The following is a 19,488-nucleotide window of genomic DNA, read 5'->3' on the forward strand; positions in this document are numbered from 1 at the left end:
CGATTGTTCAATAAAATATATTTTTTTTAAATATCCTTTGGTGTCAGAGTTTTCAATCGGAAAGACCCCACGACATCTCAACCGACTAAGCATCCTGCTACACATCTAACTTTATTGAGCAAGCTGATAATATTACCTTTCATTTGATATATCACACGCACACCTAATGTTACATTAACACAACGTTAAAATTTAAAACTAAATTCAGAAATACCTCAAAACACGTGTGAAAATCTGTTGCCCATGATCACTTGATCAGCCCTTAGTGTCGGAAGCACCGAAATCTCAGTTTGAAATTTCGAAATGATATATGCTTTAAAAAATTGTAACTTTTTTTGTAAGCACCTTAGAAATATAATTAAAGCGTCATATAAAAGGTGAAATAAAAATGGATTTAATGATGTAAGAAGATAAATAAGATTGATTTTTTTTTTTGCAATTTTTGATGAAATTTGATTCTGTTCAAAAAATTCTAGCTGTTTTTGTAGATTTCGTGCAGACATGGTTGATATGAATATTTTGAGCTGAAACAAAAGGCTTTAAGATGGTATAAAATTTCATTATTTTTGAAAATCTTGAGCTTATGAAGTAGAGGTTTTTTTTTCCCAAACCACATCTCTCTAAATCGTGAGAAAGATCTAAATATCATCTTTATAGTTTTATTTGTACAATTTAGAAAATATAAAAATAAAAGCGGTTGAAAATCAAAAAAATTTAAAAAAAAAATTCAATTTCAAAGATTTTGGGGGTACACGTGTACCTACATTATTCAAAAAGACAAAATAGATATTCAATTTTACTAAGTTTGACAAACTCTACAAAACGTACTTGGTCCAAGAAAATTTAATTTTTTTTTCACAAAGTTTTATTTGTTATTACGTTAGCAAATTTGTTTAAAATCAAAGGGTCACTGAGGTGTATGCGTAATATTTTTTTTTAATAATTTTTTCTTGGTTATGAAAATATTTATTTTGCCAAACAAATACATTTGTAGATAATTTTGCCTACGAAGAACTCGGCTTTTCAGATGTATAAAACAACAAAATTTAAATCGGAGGTGCTCAGCTGGTTCCCGAATTAATTTAATTTAGTTACTTAACTAACTAAACGGAGGCCAATCGAATATTTCCGACTCCGATTTCGAGTTAAGCACCTTGAGAAAAGTATATTTTGGTTCTTGTGACAAAAAAAGTTTAATTTTGTTGACCAGTGTAATAATAAAATAGTACTACTTCATTGCATAGCATATTTATCACGAATTGATATCGAATAGTAGGTACTTTGGGGTCTATTCTATTGATTTAGATGTTTGTATTAGCTTATATCAACAAAGGGTTAACTAAGTGGCTGCAATTGAATACTTGCTTGTTTCCCTTCAGATATATGTACATAGTGTACATACTAACAAAAGCCAACTAACTGCATTGAACTTAAAATGACATATTTGACTGGTTGATGGCATGATAATGAATATTGAATATTCATGCTTAACCAAAATTTTGCATTTAAGGTGGCATATTGGAGTATCAAATTGACAATATCTGTGTAACTGATGACACAATTCAATGTCAAACGCATCAGTGGCTATGCAGTTGACATGAAGAGACATAAGAACGGTATTGCTATTGATTGCATCGGACAGTAAATTTAAACAGAGGCAGTATTGGCTTAAGAGATTTAGGGGTAAACTGAAAAGGATTTCAATTGCTCTCATTATATAGATAGATAGATATCTATGTACTTAAGTACTAACTAACAAATATTCTACTTTTCTGAGAAAACTTAGATGCAAATAACCAAAACAGGAGAATTTATGATTCGAAATACATCAGAAGAGCTTTATTTGTGATGTACCTATAAAAGATGGTTAGAACTTGAACTACTGCTTTTTTTAAACTTCATAATTCTAGGAAAATCCTCCGAAACTTTGTGTTTGATTTGTATCTATTTGTATGTATTTGTATTTTCCAACGAAGTTTTGTTTTATTATTTTGTTCCTTAATGGAATATCGATTTGGTAAAAAAAAATATTACTCATACGCCACAGTGTACTTTGTATTTTTATTCACTTTTACATGATTGGTGACAAATTTTTATGTATTTTTTTGTTATATGTTTTTCAAATAATTTAAGAATTCATTTTAACTCATTGAATTGAATTTGTTATTAAAAAAAAATAAAAATAAATAAAATATTCATTGCATCGGCCGGGAATCGAACCCGGGCCGCCCGCGTGGCAGGCGAGCATTCTACCACTGAACCACCGATGCTTGTTGGAAAATAGCAGAATTTTAAAAATTTGCTAGTTTTATGCAGTGTTGCCGAATGAAAAAATAAAAAATCATGATTTTTAATCATGATTTGAGAAAAAAATCATGATTGACCAAATTTGGGAAAAGCGTGTTTCGGATTTAACATTAAGTTAAAATTTTAAAAATATTTTTTAGTTTGTACTTTTCAGTTTTTATGTTTACGTAAATGTACTTGGTACTGAACAATATAGATAATAGTAATGGGCCATATTCATAGCCATATTTTAAAAGCGGTTCTAACTTAGTCTGGAGTCTAAAGTTATTACCCAGGTTAGAAGCAGCTCTTTTCCAAAGAAAAATCATGAAGTGGGTCTAAATTGTCTATGAATAAGATAAACCTCAGTCTATTTTAGAAGCAAGAAAATAACAGCTTATGAAAGAACTATGAATATAGCCCAATACATTTTATAATTTTTTCTACTTTAAAATTAAAGCAATTGTGATTTTTGACAATTTCGTTTGGTGATTCAGTATCAAGTCTATTTCTAATTTTAGTTTTGAGAAGTGTTATTTTTAACATCTAAGCTGCTTTTAAGAAAGACTGGAGTTTATCCTATTCAAATTTTAGTCTAAATACAAATTACACTGGTCAACAAAATTTAACTTTTTTTTGCCACAAGAACCCAAATATACTTTTCTAGTAGTTTTTGGGGTGCTGAATCCGAATCTGAAGTCAGAAAAATTTGATTGGCCTTCGTTTTTGAAATATTACCGTTAGAAAATGTCAAAAAACGTAATTTTGGCTGTTTTCGAGGTTCTGTTTTTATGTGGGGTAGTTCATTATAAACAAATTTGTAATGGTTATTATAAGAACAGATATTCTTCTTTCAAAAACTGTTTAAATTTTCCCGATATCTCTTTTATTGCTCGAGATATCTTTAGTTTCATTTAATAAGTCAAAGAGAAACTAAACTTAATCTAAAGTTTAAGTCACTGGCCACAGAATTTTTGCCACAAGAACCAAAATATACTTTTCTGAAGGTTTTTGAGTTGCTGAACTCAAATCCGCAATCGGAAAAATTCTATTAGCCTCCGTTCTTGAAATATAACCGTTATAAAAAAAACCCTTTTTTGCATTTTATAACGGTAATATTTTAAGAACGAAGGCTAACAGAATTTTTCTGATTGTGGATTCGAGTTCAGCAACCCAAAAACCTTCAGAAAAGTATATTTTGATTCTTGTGGCAAAAAAAGTGTAATTTGGTTGGCCAGTGTTGTTTCTGATTCAAAGACCGCTACTTAAATTTTAAATATCTCGGGCAATAAAAGTGATATCGGAAAGATTTAAACATTTTTTGAATGAATAAAACTAGCTCTTATTGGCACCGTTACAAATTTATTCACAATTAATTACTCCACATAAAAACATAACCTCGAAAACAGCCAAAATTACGTTTTTTGACATTTTCTAACGGTAATATTTCAAAAACGAAGGCCAATACAATTTTTCTGACTTCAGATTCGGATTCAGCACCCCAAAAACAACTAGAAAAGTATATTTTGGTTCTTGTGGCAAAAACCTTGTTGATCAGTGTTATCGAAAATTTTTAGCCGAGCTAAAATGAATACAAATTATAGTTAACATGAATGGGAATTTTATCTTCGCTAAAATTTAGCGCGAACAGCGTACCAGGCTTTAGGAAATAAAAAAAGTTTTTAAAAATCATGATTTGAGAAAAAAATCATGATTTCATGATTTGAGTTCAGAATTCATGAAAACTATGATAAATCATAGTATTTGGCAACACTGGTTTTATGTTTTTTTGCATAACAATTTAAACTTAAAACTTAATTTCAATTTAACAAAAAATAATCGCAGCAAAAAATAATAAGAGAGAGTAAAAAGTATTCAGCCCTATTATATTTCGATTTACGTGAAAGTGTGAAATAAAGGGCGTTTAAATGGCTGTTAAAAACAAATTAAAACAAATAGTTTTTTCTTGGAAAAACACTAAAACACTCACTTTGTCAAATGCAATTTGAAGTGTGATTATTTTGATGAACGTAATCGAATAGCAGAAAATTAAAATAAATATGAAAAATATTTTAACAAGAATTTGAGATGTTGAGTGTGAATTAAATTGCCGATCCTCATTCCTTAGTATGTAGTTATTTTCTTTAATTACAGAGATAACGTTCAAATTGAAAAGACAATATATTTTTATTATTAACTTAAAAGCAGCATTTTTTTTGGAAAACAATATCTTTTAAGAAGCATCGGTGGTTCAGTGGTAGAATGCTCGCCTGCCACGCGGGCGGCCCGGGTTCGATTCCCGGCCGATGCATAAATATTTTGCTACTTTGATCTTTCAGATAGTTTTCGATAAAGCATATATCAATGAATGTTGGTTAAATTTTGGAAATAATCATTTTTATCAAAAAAAAAAAAAACAAAACCGACTTCCATGGACCAAAACTGGGTTAAATGGTTTTTCTCATAGGTAGTTCCTATGGTTCAAAAAGAACGAAATTGAAAATTGGTTCACTCCGTCCAAAGTTATGAGGTAACAAACATAAAAAAAAAGCAAAAAAAAAATACAGACGATTTGAATACCTCCTCCTTTTTGGAAGTCGGTAAAAAACACCTCATCAATGACCGAGATTCTCGGGATAAACTGAATTTAATTTATTCATATTTTTTATATACAAGCATTTGTTCTACCTGACAGAAAATAATATCTTAAGCCAACTCCTAGGATGGTGCTATTAATTGAAAGGGAATAACTTAGAAAACTATAAACTTTTAAAAAAAAAACATACAATGAAAGTCCTTTACCAGAATTGACTTCCAAATTTTTGAGATTAAAAATATTATTATAGAGAAAATATGAAGAAATTAAGTTAAGTATCATATTGCGATGAACAATTCTTGCGCAAATATTAAAATTACCTAATTTTAAAAAAGGAAAAGTACACTATGGTGTATGCGTAACTTTTGTGGATAAGATAGACTGTAAAAAATATTGGACATACTTATGATCGACATTGCTTTTGAAAAATAAATTCTATCTGAAAGTTATTTTTCTGATGCACACGAGAAAATATTACGAAAAAATTTCAAGAGTAAATTAGTGTGTTTTCTTTGTGAAATTTGAATACAGTTTTCTATTCATTTATCACTTCGATCATACGTTGTTTTACCCGTACGTATACTTAGTGTTCGTACTATATCTCAAATAAATAAGCAAGAAACACTAGAATTACTTTTCTGGGTAATTTCAAATGTTTAAGTCCAATGAATCAAGTCATTTAAAAAAAAGATTTTTTCAAAGGAAATTTTTGACAAAAAACTTCTTAAAAATATTAAAAATCTTTTGAATTTAAATTTTTGTATGTGGTTTGATTCTTGGCAAAGATAACAAAATACTTTTCTAAATCTATTGATAAGTTATAAAGATATGACCATTTTTGTTAATGGTTAAAAAAAATCTTGAAAATAAAGCCGAATTTGAAAATTTTAACTAAGAAACTTTGTGTAAAAAATTAAATTTCCTATCGATATGAATCCTTTTAAATATTAAAATATTTAAACAATTTAAGATAAACTACCTATTTTAAAAAAGAGACTTGTTTCTTTTTTTGTTTTACAAAATAGCTTGTTTTTATAGTTTTAGCATTTATAGATATTCAACATTTGGTGAAAAGTAGAAAGTATTTTTCTTTTCGCCTGAGGGTCACAAAAATTGTCTAAAATTGGTTAAAATATGGACTTTCAAAGTCTTTTTAAATATTTTTCTTTAAAACATCTTTTAACAAATGATGATTACTAGTAGTTTAATTATATGCATTTGTTACCAAAAGTACATACTTTTTTAGCAAAAATTTAAATTTCATTTGAAACATTTTTTTTAAATCAGTTTTGGAATTAAAAAATATACTTTGAAAGTCCATATTTTATCCGCACATAACCTGAACTTATAAGTTAAAATTTTCGTCCGTAAACTGAGGTTACAGAAAACCAATAATTTTTAAACAGCCATTTTCTCCTTTGGTAGTCCCAATAGGTAGAAATAATTGATTTCTCTTGCTGTTGTTAAATTTCATTAAAATCAGTCCAATAGTATTTACAGAATCTTGCCACTCTCCCATGCAAGGTGTCCCACTGTGCTGAGCGGTGCTATTCCTGTGAAATTTTCTGCAAACGAATAGTTAAGTAAGATAGAAATGTTTTATTAAATTTAAAAGCAAAACAGCATAAAAATGTTTCAAAAAAGTATTGAAAATTCAAGAAAAAGAATGAAAGTCATTTACTATCACACTAGGATAAATGTGTATAAATATGTACAATCTTCAAAAAATTTAAGATTAAAATATTATTGTCTCGCGAAGAGTATTTTCTGCGAATATATTAAAATTATCAATATATGTAATTCCATAGTGCAAAAGTATACGTAACTTTTTTTTTTAAATAGACTATGAACAAAATAGTTCGAATAAGTTTCACAGCCTCCTGAAAAAAATTAAATTAAATTGAAGGTTATTGTTCTTAAGCTAGATCTTCATCAAAACACAAAAGCACAAAAAAAGTAGCCCCCAATAAAATTGGACCTACTTGATTCAGCTCAAACTCATTTCTTCCCTAATCACCTGGAGAGCAGCCATTAACTGGTAAGACGGTTTATGATGTCACATTAAATTTATTAAAAAACTCGATAAAAAGGTATTACACCAAAACTAATTTATATTCTTAAAATTTCTGTTGGCTTAAAACAACTGAATAAACAAAATTAAGATTTTAAATAAAAAAAAGAGACTTTGGTGAAATAATTTTTGAATGATTCGATATTCAACTGGCTCGTTGGTCTAGGGGTATGATTTCCGCTTAGGGTGCGGGAGGTCCCGGGTTCAAATCCCGGACGAGCCCAAGAATGTTACTTTTTTAGTATATTTTTTTTTTAGATAATCGTTTATCAATTTAAATAAAGAGAAAATTGATTATTTGTATCAAGTCCAAACAAATACTATGTAACATAGTCAACCATTCTAAATGTGGCCTATAAAGTCTTGCACCTCGATGAACTTGAATTCATCAAGTTTCCCTTATTCTTACTTAAATTGCGTAAAGTCTTTGTAAAACTCTGAACTATGCTTTTGATTATTTTAATCAAAAAAATAAGTAAACTTTTTTAGTTCCATCCTCGCTCTCAAGCACAATAGCAACTTCATGAATGCACTTTGAGAAACAATTTTATTACATTTTCCTTCAATTTATCCATCATGGAATGGATTTAATGCAATAAACTTGATGTACCTACCTAATTCCCCAAAGCGGTTTATCATTTTATTATTATTTTTTTTTTATTTTATTTTTATTTTTGTAAGAAATCCAATGCCGCGAAAACCTCTTCCAGTGCCGACTCACCAGATTACCTATCTACTTTGTGAGAGCTTGTGACAGGCAAACCGCTTTTGCTTTATCCACAATAAAATATATTCCATTGGGGGGGTAGAAGCTATTTTATATAGTAGATACGATACGAAGACGAACCTTTGTGTCGGTTTTATATCCTCTTTTCTGTTCTTCTGTTGTTTTTCTTTTTTTTTTTGAATGGGTTATGGGTTAATGGAGCTAAACAGTGTGGCAAGGCAACTGGCTGATTGCATTTTATACTATCTCAGAGGCAAGTTACTATATTCCGCATATCCTCTCTTCTTGCCTAGACCAGCAAAACGAAAACCTTTCATGTCCTGCTAAATTAAATCTCACCAAGCCCGTGCGACCACCCTGCAGCAAGTTTAATCTCATTGCTGCCACTTGCAACCCGTCCCGCTAAAAAAAAAACCTGCTAAAACTCCACTCTGCTTCACAGAACATAGAGTTGAGAGTCTATAAACCAGCAAGCCACATATACATTCAAGGATAAAATTGCAACAAGAAAAATAAAACAAAAAATATAACAATTATTATTACAGACACAAGAATACGACTTTTGTTGCAACTTGCATCTTTACAAATGCAGCTCATCAAATTTTTCCAGATACAGAAACAGATATGCAGAGAGACACAAGGCAGAAAGACCTACATATTTATATAGAAGACAGAAGAGTCTTGGATTTATATTGATCTGTCCTAACCACCCAAGTCCCCTTACCCAGTCCATCCCTCCTCATAAAACAGCTTTACAACGGACGAACGGACGAATTCGACTACAACTTTACGACGTTGCAAGAATATGAAGCAACAAGTCAGGTTATATTCTCTTTGTTTTACACTAACTTGTGTCGTTGCGTCTCCTCTCCATCACAACCTCAGAGAATCGTACTTCATTCTTACAACTTACAATTTACATCGTTTCATAGGGTGGAGAAGAGAGGCAGGGCGGTATATAAGATGTAACATACAATTATCGTTGTAGATACCAAATCTCTCATCTCTGTCTCTGTGGCAAGCAAAAAGAAAAAGAAAAAAAAAAAACAAAGAAACAGAAAAGAAGAAGTAAAGATACATTGCGCATTTCGCATGCAACCTAAAAGGTTCACATACACAGCATACGAGTTTATAGGCAGTAATCCAACAACAATAGATATTAAATTCAATGGTGAATTTCACCTGGTCACACCGATTTTAAATTATTTTTTTTTTTTTATAGACTGAAAGCTAAGTCGAAATTTAAAAATTTAATGACTTGCTTTTTATAGCTAAACATGCTTCTGTGCAGATTGTTCAGTGGAGTAAACTTTTACATCAGATGTCAAATCGTAGTTGTTTGGCCAACAAGACCATCGAACGTCGAATATAAGTCCCAAACGAACATTGTCAAAACGCCAAAAAAAGTGTCACTCTTTGATTTGAACTCTAAAGAACTTATTTTTGCAAAAATGGTCTGTTACGACCTTAAAGTTCATAAATTTTCAACTTCCGTTGAAATCGATTACATTTGGTAATATTGTTTTAAGTACAAGTTCGGTCAGTGATGAATTTATTCCTTCAAGATTCTGATCAAAGATGCTCAACGTACTTGTGTTTTATGAATTTAAAGACGATTTTTTCCATTATTCTATAAATTAACCTTTTCGGACCCAGCGTTACTCTCATGTAACATATTTTTAAAAATTCGTAAAAAATATTAAATTAAATATTTTTTTAGGTTTCGATGGCTTATTTGAAAGATAATAATGCCTAGTTACTGGATTATTACATAAAGTTAGTCAAATATCATACCTTAAATTTTTTTTATCGAAAAAAGGATTGAAATTCACATTTTTTTTTTTGTAAAAAAATTTTTAGTCCAAAAACGCTCCACTCTAATATACATGAGTGGAGCGTTTTTGGACTTTTCTTTCAGATCACTGCGTGGTTTATGCCTTGTGCTCTTCTGAACATATTCTGATACTTTTTTTAATTCGACAATGGAAAAATAAAAATCGGGAAGCCTCTGAAGATTGCTCGTATTTCACGAAAATCGATATTTTATGAGGCGTTAGAACCCATCTGAATTGACTTAATCTTTTTCATTTCACTACCAACTGCTCATAACTTATGCTGAGTGGTTCTATAGAACCAGATCTGATCCCCTATTTTGAGTCGTTAATTTAAAAAAACGAAATCGGGAAGGCTCCGAAAAATGCAAATTTTCGCAAAAATTCAGATTTTTTAAATTGTATAAAATCTTTTACAACTTTTTTGAAATTTGCTATATTTGTTAGAACCTATTTGAACCTTATAAGCTATGGAGCACTCAAACTGAGAACTTTTCTGTAATAATGACTTCGTTTATGGGGGATTTAAGAAAATGCTACTTTGACATCCCCTGACCCATTTCAATAGAATTTTAAATTCTAATACTACACTTAAAAACTTCGTTAATAATTTAATTTTTATATAAAACACTAACCTTTGTAACTGCATTGAATTTATGTCGATATCTTATTTCAATAATTAGATATTTGACATTTAGGTGTTTCCATAATTCTTGCCCATGCTTAATTTTTTTTAACTTCACCTGCAGACGGTTTACTTAAATACCATAGAATCTTTTGTTTTTCACAAACTTTTGTTTTTAATATTGTTAAATTCATAAAAATAAATCGTTAAACGGTATAATTATTACGCCATTTTGGCTTCGAAATAAAAATTTAGCATGGGCAAGAATTTATTTTGGTATACCCGTGATATATACCCGTTATTCGGTCAAAAACCATTTTGAAATACCAATTTTTTGCACATGTATGTGCACAGTCATAGACTACATGTTCTATAAGTCCCCTAATTTTTTTATTAGGTATCTTTCGAATGACGTTTTTCAAATTGACAAAAAAAAAATCCCCTACCTATAATCACTACTTTGTCAAAGGTCTAGGGTAGAGTTGCCTATTTTCGGCCGTCTCCAGTTTCTGGCCACCTTTCGAAAAATCGTTACAACTAGTGATTTCGAAGGGGTTTATTCCAAATTTTCGCTCGTATGCTGTTCTAACAAATAAGATAATAGCATAAGAGCAAAATTTTGGAATAAATCCTATGAAATCCCTAGTTATAACGATTTTCCAAAAGGTGGCCGGAAACTGGAGACTGCCGAAAATAGGCAACTCTACCCTACCTCATGTTTTAGTTTTAGAAAACCATTAATAGCTTGATTCTGAAATTTTTTAGAATTTTTTCAATGCCATTGTCGGTCTTGCAATAAATTTATCTATTGATTAAAAAAAAATTCTACTCTTTACATTGTCGCGTTTAGAAAATAGCCAATTTTTTGAAATTTTGTTTTACCCCTATTTACCCTATTAAAAGATGGAATTTTTTAAAATCCTTCAAATGTATTTAACTTTAGGTTATTATCTTTCAAATAAGCTATAGAAGATTTGTGTATCTCTAATAGTTTATTTATAATTTTGAATTGAAATTTTTGCCGCACTGCTAAAAATTTCAAGTGGAACGTTAAAAAATGGCGTCACTTTTTTGTGGTGGCTGCCATGGTTCATCGATTTATAAGACACGTTATCACGTCAAAAGAAAAACTCAAAAAATTATTGCATTATTTTTGTTTATTTTTTTATGATTTATTTTCCTCGTGGTTAAGTGCGTACAAAATACTATAATTATTTTGGTACTGCATATATTAAAGTTTAAATAAAAAATTGTACAAGTCAAACAATCAGTGAATTTGTAAACTGAAATGAACTAAATAAATGATTTTGCCAGCGATTGAATATGTTTTATTGTGTAAATTAGTGGGTCACTGTGGTGTATGCGTAATTTGTTTGTATTGAAAAATTTCTATCCTTAGCATTTAATGTATTAACTTTACTTTATTGGATTAACCAAAACTTTTGACTAAGTGGGATTTATTTTTAAGTGGTTAGATTCGTTTTTATTAAAGAAAGCAAGCAGGTAAAATAAAAAATAGCTTAAGCAGTTTATGAAGTGTTGGCGTTGCCTTAGGTTCTATTTTGGGTGTTTTTTGTTTTTCCTGGTTTTCATTAACTCCATTTTTGAAATGCAAAGCATTTTCATATGTTTGTTGATCTCTAATATTGAGCAATAAAACGCAAATAAGAACTTTAGTTTCTAATTTATACTCAATACTAAGCTTAAATAAATATCAAAGGGTCTCCTATTTTAGTTGATTGTGATATTTTATTTTTTGTCTTAATAATATGAAACATTCAAAAGAGGATCGGCATTTTGGACGTTTGGTGGCCATTAATGCAATTGGTATCAAATGAAAAAACTTTAACTTAAAACGTTTTGTTTTGTAATTATATTTTTAATAAAAATACAAAATATAATGATTTGTTGCTTTCTAACGTCACACCCGGTACATCTGTTTTTGAAGCTATTCTCAGACAGCACATATAGTTACTTTTAATATTATAGAAACAATGAAACAAACTAATATACTAGCTGTTAATGTATTAAAATACTTAATTCAGTGAATAGGTAAATATATAAGAGCGAAAAACATACAAAAACATGCCTATTAGAGTGGGTAAAAAAAAAATCGAAATTCTTTTTTTTTTTATTTTGTACTCCAAAATTGAACGCTCTACAAAAAAGGCCTTATGCACTTTTTTCGTTTATCTAACCGTTTAATAGATATTTGAGGTCCAAAAATCGAAAAAATCTTTAAAAGTTCGTTTTTTGTTCTTAATTTTGTAACAAATTGAAAAATTATAATAATCAAACGCGCAAGACATATTCTTGTGGGAAAAAGATTGCTCCACAAAAAATGTCTTATTAACTTTTTTCATTAATCTAACCATTCTAAAGATAGTCGAGGTCAAAGTTAAAAAAAATTGTAAAAACATTTTTTACTTTAAAAAATTTTCCAGTTTACTGAAAATTGTTTTATTTTTAAATTAGCAAGTTGCATTCTTGTAGGAGCTTAAACGTTCTTATTATTTCTTATTTCTTCGTTTTTTCATTATTTTGTTTTGGAATTAAGTCGCCTTTAGTTCACTTGGACTTTAATTATTTCGCCACCATTTGTTTCGCCCATTTTTTTGTGGATGTTAATAGCCTGAAGGCGTTAAAATTCGCTCGAATTTTAACGCTCTCAGGCATTAAAAAATGCCCAAAAAAAGAAAAAAACAACAAATCGTTACAATTTAAGGAAACAGATCTCTTTTATTATAACGATTTGCTTATCTTCAATCCTAAAGTCTTCAAAACCTAAAACAATCCACAAAACTGAAGACGGAATAACTAGATGCCAAAATAAACTAAAAGCGAAATGAACCTATTGGCGAAACAACTCATTGGACTTGTAATGAAAATGCGAAATAAATAAAAATCAAGAAGACACTAGGCGAAGTTATAGTTGGGCGAAGTGATCGAAATACGAAGTAAACAAAAACCCAAATAAAGGAAGGCGAACTAAAAAAAAAAAATTGTGTAAAAAACGAAATAACAGAAATCGAAGTAAAAAAAGCGAAACAATAGGCACTCCTTTTTTGTAGAGCGTTAAATTTCTTACAAGATTATGTTAAAAAATTTGCTTAAAAGTCAATTAATTAAAAAAAAAATGATTTTTTTTCTATTAGAAGCTTGTTGTAAAAATGGAAAATTGCGAAGCGGAGGACCTTCCCATTAATATAAAGAGCTCATATTTGATGTGTATATTCTAGAGGTGTCTAGCAATCTATTTTTCGGAGTACAAAATCAAAAAAAAAAAAATTTCGATATTTTTGACCCACCCTAATGCCTATGCTCTCATGGAACTACCCAAAAACTAAAAGAAAACTAAAAATAGTCGCCTTAGTTTTAAATTTAAAATTTTAAATTCATCAATATATCAAATAATAGCTGATTCCAGAGTAACACGCTCTAAGCAAACTTACTTATTTTCATACTTACAAAGAGTGATCTGAAGGTGTCGCTATAATCCGTTGTGGAAAATAACAAGGTAGCTACTGTATAACCAGGATTGGGATTATACGTACGGTGACCATCCGTCCCGGTTTACCCGGGACTGTCCCGTATTTTTACAGCTTGTCCCGGGTTTTTATTTAAGAAACCCGGGACGTGTAAGTGTCCCGTTTTTTTTGTAGTTTGTCCCGTGATTGTCCCGTATTTGCAAATTCTCTGATTTTTTCATTCAAAATTTTAAAAACTTTGTACGAAAAACAAGATAAGCAGTGGTTGCAAATTTAAAGTTTTTCTAATTTGTTCGTATAAAAGCGTCAAGCCTAGTTTGCTGCCGAAGCAAAACGAAAATTTTTCTGAGTCTCCCAAAGTAAAAAAAAAATCTTTTGGAGCAAGAAAAATTACCTGCACCGTTAAGTATGACAAACGATTGAAAACTCTCCAATTATTCTTGCACAGGTAAGAATTTCGTTGGTTAAGCTACGTAATGTGCAATGAAAAGTAAAATTTTCTTTTAGGATTTTGTTGAGCTCGTTTTATAATTTTCAATTTGCCTCTAGACTAGGCTTTAGTTTTTAAAATTTGTCACAAATTATATTTAACTCCAGTTTTTATTTGCCAGGTTGAAAAGCTCCATCAGGGAAAGTTTTTTCGAATAAAGAACAGAAGAGTTAAGAACCCACGTTGTCTAGTAATTTCAGCTAAATTTCAAAAATTTTAAGGACATGTTAGAAGTTTATTTAAAGATTATACAATTTCAAATCATTTTAAATAAAATTAAAATGTTAAAAAATAGCTCTCCGATTTTGATTGAAAAAATATTTTTTTTAGAAGTGATTAACAGTACTTATTAAGTATAAAAACGCTTCCTTTATTGTGTATATGACTTAAATGATTTCAACGAAAATGCTCCCATAAAATTATTTAAGAAATCTTTATATCAAAATGGAGCAAAAATTATGAAAACGCATTTTAAAAAATTTCAATTTTTATTTATTTTTATGTTTTTAAAGAATAAATATTTTCAAAACCATCCGAAAAATTTTGTATGTGTCCCGGGTTTTGCTTCTGGAAATATGGTCACCGTAATTATACAGGTCTTGTATGGTAGAGTTTCGCCCGTCGCACAGTGTGGCCAATGGTATCAAAAGCTGGCAAAAATAGCTATTTTCAAATTGTACCGAACTGCCAAATACAAATTTACTTTAATAAAGGGATTAATAAGCTACACAAAACCGGTTTAAGTCTAACGCGGTGAGTAACTACACTTTAAAATGTCGCCATTGACGAAATTATTCGTTATTTACCTTTTTCTAGCTCCCGTCTGTGTTTCAAGTTTGAAGTGCTATTTCGTTAAATCAAAAGATAAAAATTTGAAATAAATATGGAATTACAAGCAAAAGGGAAGCTTTCGATTCTCATTTCTCTTTTGAATTATGAGTGTCTAGTTTGTTTGAAAAAATTATTCGAATTCGGTGTCTTTAAAATCATTCGTTTTTTGTGTGCGTCATACAAACTCGTTAAGAAAAAGTTCACAAAGGTGTGAAGTGGCGCTTTGTTTTTGGTGTCCCTTTATTGTTGATAGTGTCGTCTTTCGTGTCAATTAAAAAAGTGGTGCCCATGTTTGCCCCTTTTTGAGTAAACACTATGTGAAGTTATCTAAAAATAACGTTTTTTTTGTATATATTTCTCAGATTCCGGAAGTACTGACAATACAGTTCAACAGAATTTTACTTTTCTGAAGGTGTTAGAAATTCTGAACTCGTATCCATTGTCAGAATTATTCTATTAGCCAAAACTGAAAGTGTGTACGGTTAGCATTGTGGCTAAAAATTTAAGGAAATAGTGTTGATCTACACAATGGAGACGCAGGCGCAGCTTGCTTTCAGTATGAGATACATGAAAAAAGATCGGAAAATTTGAAACGGTTCTCTGAAGAAGATGACCGCGTCAAACTATGCTTAAAGAAATTACCACACTTTTTTACCATAACCTCATAAACATTCAAAATAACGTGTTTTTTTGCATTTTATAACGGTAATATTTCAAAAAACGGAAGCTAATAGAATATTTCTTTCGTGGATTTGAGTTCAGCATCCCTAAATATTTCAGAAAAGTATGTTTTGGTTCTTCGGACAAAAAAAGTTGAATTTTGTTGACCAGTGTATTTTTTCATTAAGAAGATTTTGTTGTGACTAAACCGTTGAGTCAGATCTAAAATCTATTTTTAAGAATAATCTTATTTAAAAAAAAAAAAAAAAACAGTAAAATCTAAGTATTGAACAAATAAATAACAATTTTCTTTCTCAAACAACTTCAAAGTTAAAGGTAACAGATACTTATGTCCTTATAATGTGCGTTTTTGATAATTTTTCATAGAATCACAAAAGTTGTCTCAGTTTTTACCCATAACAAACTTAGAAACGAAGAAAAATAATTTTTGCCAACTTTTCCTACCATCGGCCACACTGTGCGTCGCGACGCGTCGATTGGCTTCTCAGACTCAAGCAATAGTGGTTGGAAAGATTAATTCTTCTAATATTTATATTGGAGCATAAGAACAAAGTTCTTCACTTGCTTAGACCTTTTTAAACGACCTCTGCTTCGATGCTCACAAAAGATCCAGGTCATCTCCACCTGCTTTATACTGCTCGGCAGTGAGGCCGTCATGTACACAGCTGATAGTCAGCTGCTGACTTAAGTTAACAGGTCGGAAAGACAGAACGTTGAATAGTGAAATATGTCTTTGGGAACCTTGTTGAAGAGCTCATTGGCAGCTCTGATTTTTCTTTGCTGGTCCACTTTTTAAGATTTTGTGGTAAGGGCGTCCGGCTTACCGGCTCTGACTACATTCATTTTCGATTGAAACGTGTGAAAGTTGCACTCACCTGTGAAATTTTGACATTCGATTTCTGGCGTTTTGATGACTGATAAGTTCAATATTAAAGCCACAGTATAATTTTTTGTTAAAAGTGAAAAGCTCATTTTTAATATCAATTTCAATGTTTCCAATTGGTGAATTTCACCGTAAAGCTTTAGATGGACTTGGTATTTGGTATAATATGTTTTCTTTATTGTTGTTGTTTTTCTTGTTTTTTTTTTTTTTTTCTTTTTGTTATTGTTCATTTTCCTCTGCATTTTCCTTTTGACTTTGTTGTTTTTTCCCTTTCGGGGTCTTGGAGAAGTTTTGTTTGCATTTGCTCATTTGCCTTTTTGCAGAAAATATTTCTGATGTGGTGTTTGGATTGGTTTTTGGTTTTTGGCATTGTTGTTGTCGCGTTGCCGTTCTCTTGGTTTTTAGATAGTCAGTCTTGAAGTGCATTTTGTATAATTTTACGTTTTACGAGAGATGACTCTTTTGTATTTGATTTTGAGTGCGAGTGTGGTTATGGTGTTGTTGCTGCTGCTTTTGGTGGTGCATCTCTTTTTCTATTGCATTCTGTGGGGAAACAAACCATTCCATATCTCCCCCCTTATACCCTATCACCACACACATACTCCATGAGTAAAACTCACACAGTGAAAAATCGATAAATGTGGCGACGACAGCGCCGCAGCGGTGCAGTGGTACTGGCAAATTGTGGAAAAAGGGAAACCAAGGAGTGGAATATTGAGGTTGAGCTGCTGTTTTGAGTGTAGGAGAGAGGGGGGCCGGAGATGCAAAGAGAGAGGGCAACTGGTACACAGAGCGAATGAGGACAATAAGAAATGTAAGAAACTTCCTCGCATTCCATTCGGGAAAAGTCAATAGATGGAGATGAAGTATCTCTTTTCCATACACACTCTTATTTTATATAAATGTATACAACACAATTGTGTTGGCAAGTTCTTTGATAAGGAGGATGATAGAAGAGGGGGAGTTGGTTGGTTGGTTTGGTTGGATGCGGCTGCTGGCGCGGGACTTTTGTTAGATTAGATGATGGAACTGCGATGATGGAAAAGAGGAATCTGTAAGCTGGGATTATTTTTATGTATGCACCTTAATTTCGTAATAAAACTGATCTATTTGAGCAAAACGAAGGTAGTACACGTGTCTTGTTTTTAGTTTATTTTTTTTTGTTTTGTTTTCTTTTTTTGCATTCAGATTATAGGAAAATTCTTCAAGAAATATGGAATTTAACAAGAATTGTATTTTGAAAAGGATTTTAAAATATATTAGGTAAATGACTAAAATGTTATTATGTTTACAAGATATTTCTTGGAAACGAGAAGATGAACATTTTGCTTTAGTTAAGTTAGTTAGTAGGTTGGTATTTAAGTTTTTCGGGGTAAAAGATAAATACCTCTACCAGAAGCAACTTTGACATTTCTAAGAAAATTTAATTTGGATAGAAGCGTAGGAATAGTTGCTTTATGAATTTCTCTAGATTTAAGTGAAATCCATAAAGGTTTTTTATTTCAGAATTTCCACATTAATTTGACGAACTTAATTTTCACTTATTGAGAAATAAGCTTACACAAATCGACGGTTTCAAAGAAGTCTAATTTTTTTTTCAACAGATACCTACAATGTTTCAAAACATGTACATTGTACAATATTCTTAAAAATATGAAAACGGTGGGGTGCTTTGTTATAGACCAAATTTCAATTGGAATTTTAACTACAATATCAAGATTCAAGAAGAGGTATATAAGCTTTTGACTTACTCTAAAAATTTTGTTAAGTTTTCTGCAGACAATATTGTCATTAAGAATTCAGAGAGTTTAAAAAAAAAAATCTATTGACTTTTTTTTTGAATAAAATAAACTGGTTTTACAAAAATGGATCCCAAAAGTAATGATGCAGATTTGTTCGAAATGATTTCAGTATTCCAAATTTGTAAATTTCAAAATCGTAGATACTCTGTTTTTCTCTGTTTTTGAGTTACAGGTATTATAAAAGAACTTGTACCTTGTAATTCAAATTTAAAAAAAATTAACTTAAATACAAAAAATTATTAATTTTTTTCCACTTTAGTTAGGCTATTATTAGCCTAACTACAGTGGAATATTTACTCTAAAAAATTGGCCAAATTTAACAAATTATATTAATTTTTTTATTTTGACTTTAAAATTAAATTTCTTAAAAACTATTTTTTACTTAATCAACTTCAAATAAACATCAAATTCAAGAATAATATTTTAGCTTTCCAAAAAGTTATAGGACATTATAATGTGCTTTTTGTTAATTTTTTTTTCCCATTTTAAGTCAAAATGGCCTCACGCGTGTATTATATGTATAATGCCTGTAACTCAAAAAAGGGATCATGTACAATTTTGAAAATTACAAATTTGGAATCTTGAAATCACGAAGATTAAAAATAAAAAAATAAATGCAAAAATCGTGTATATAGTTTGGGTTTTTGTTTTCAATAATAGGTTTAGTCTGCCCGAAGTCCCAAAACCAAGGCCGTGAAATTTAGGCCTTTTTGGTATTTTGGAATTGTTTTGAAAACGAAGCCAATTATATTAAAATCATGATCCACAAAATTAAAGAGCATCAAATTTTGAATGAATTCTAATAGCAGTATTTATGGAGATACGGAGGGTCCCTCGTTTCTATGTATGTTCAATGGTAATTCCATTGCAGCCCGTTGCCCAAATTGGGTGAAAGGGAGTTTTTTTTTCGGAGAGATGGAAGGGATGAAGGTTAATAAAACAGTAAAAAAAAAACATGTATGGAATAAATAAATTTTGAATGCTAAATCTACTGACGTCAAAACCACAATTGCTAATCGTCAATCGAGATTGAGGATTTAGATGAAGCATTTTGGAATAAAAATGATTCATTAAGTTCTTAAAATTATTTTATGTTCAATTGGTGTTTTTCTGAAAAAAATGTGTCTGATAAACTCAGAAACTTAGTAAAATATTTCATTTAGAATTATGTTTTAA

General features: G+C 30.3%; 1 protein-coding gene and 3 non-coding genes across 5 annotated transcripts in view; 3 read left to right on the forward strand and 1 right to left on the reverse strand.

Moving 5' to 3' along the window:
• The window catches only part of LOC129905092 (fibronectin type-III domain-containing protein 3A), a 400,083-nt gene that overhangs the window by 145,589 nt on the left and 235,006 nt on the right, over nucleotides 1–19,488 (forward strand). The window lies entirely within an intron of this gene.
• On the reverse strand, nucleotides 2,200–2,270 carry Trnag-gcc (transfer RNA glycine (anticodon GCC)). Its single transcript has one exon. It is a non-coding gene; the product is annotated as a tRNA-Gly (tRNA).
• Nucleotides 4,527–4,597, forward strand: Trnag-gcc (transfer RNA glycine (anticodon GCC)). Its single transcript has one exon. It is a non-coding gene; the product is annotated as a tRNA-Gly (tRNA).
• On the forward strand, nucleotides 7,105–7,176 carry Trnap-agg (transfer RNA proline (anticodon AGG)). The gene has a single exon. It is a non-coding gene; the product is annotated as a tRNA-Pro (tRNA).

Source organism: Episyrphus balteatus, chromosome 1 (assembly GCF_945859705.1).
Source record: "Episyrphus balteatus chromosome 1, idEpiBalt1.1, whole genome shotgun sequence".
In the NCBI taxonomy this organism is placed as follows: Eukaryota; Metazoa; Arthropoda; class Insecta; order Diptera; family Syrphidae; genus Episyrphus; species Episyrphus balteatus.